This window comes from Cariama cristata, unplaced genomic scaffold (assembly GCF_000690535.1).
Source record: "Cariama cristata isolate BGI_N322 unplaced genomic scaffold, ASM69053v1 scaffold31194, whole genome shotgun sequence".
Taxonomy (NCBI): Eukaryota; Metazoa; Chordata; class Aves; order Cariamiformes; family Cariamidae; genus Cariama; species Cariama cristata.
The window spans coordinates 18,369-19,165 of record NW_009611887.1 but is presented as its reverse complement, the minus strand read 5'-3'; the positions used below and the strand labels follow the sequence as shown (position 1 = coordinate 19,165).

The window sequence follows — 797 nt, the reverse complement described above, 5'->3', positions numbered from 1 at the left end:
AAAGGTAAAACATGTGGGAATATAGGGGGGGGGGGGGAAAGTCCTTATTGAATCCTTGTCATAAGGAACATAGGACATATTTACTCTGTCTGATCTAAGCATTGCTTTTAAAAACCTGGCTTTCAGTCATTTGGATTTCTGTACCCTCAGAGATGAAACCTGAGTTCTCTGTTTTGGGTTAACACGGAAAGGGCTGGGGGGTCATCAGGGTCATCAGCAGTGAATGGAAGGGCAAACACCAAAAAATGTTCCATAAAAATGCAGGCTTCCTATGCACTTCACCAAATCTCCAGTCAATGAATACTTGAGGCTTATCCCACATCAGTAATAATCAAAAGGAATTAAAGTTCGATTTAATGCTAAACACAATTTGTAATACTTTATTTTGTACTGTGAAGTTCTGCAGTGCTTATGATTTGGTTTCCTCCTTTCACTCCTTCCAAGAACCCACTAAATAGTTTTTTTGTTTGTTGGCGATTTGTGTTTTTGTGCAGGTTTTTTTGTTTGTTTGGGGTTGGGTTTGGGGTTTTTTTTTGAAAAGTATTTCTCACTGCACAGTTGCCATAAGGCCTAGCAAGTTCTAGCTAGCTTACTGAAATGAGAAACTGTACCAACAAAAACTCAGAAGGAATGGACGTTGTTTAGCCAGTTCTGCCTACTTGAGTTAAAGCTCAACCACCCTTTGCTGTCAAGGCTAGCAGGGGACAAAGGGAGAAGTGCAAAGGAATTGCTGTAAGACTTTGTATGTGTAACTGAAGTCTGCACAGAGCAGTTCTTAGTTTTCTTAGTTTTCAGGG

The 797-nt window shown here is 40.2% G+C and overlaps 1 protein-coding gene across 2 annotated transcripts in view; it reads right to left on the bottom strand.

Moving 5' to 3' along the window:
* Positions 1 to 797, bottom strand: part of EZR (ezrin) — an 18,303-nt gene that overhangs the window by 16,532 nt on the left and 974 nt on the right. The gene's annotated exons all lie outside the window — the stretch shown is intronic.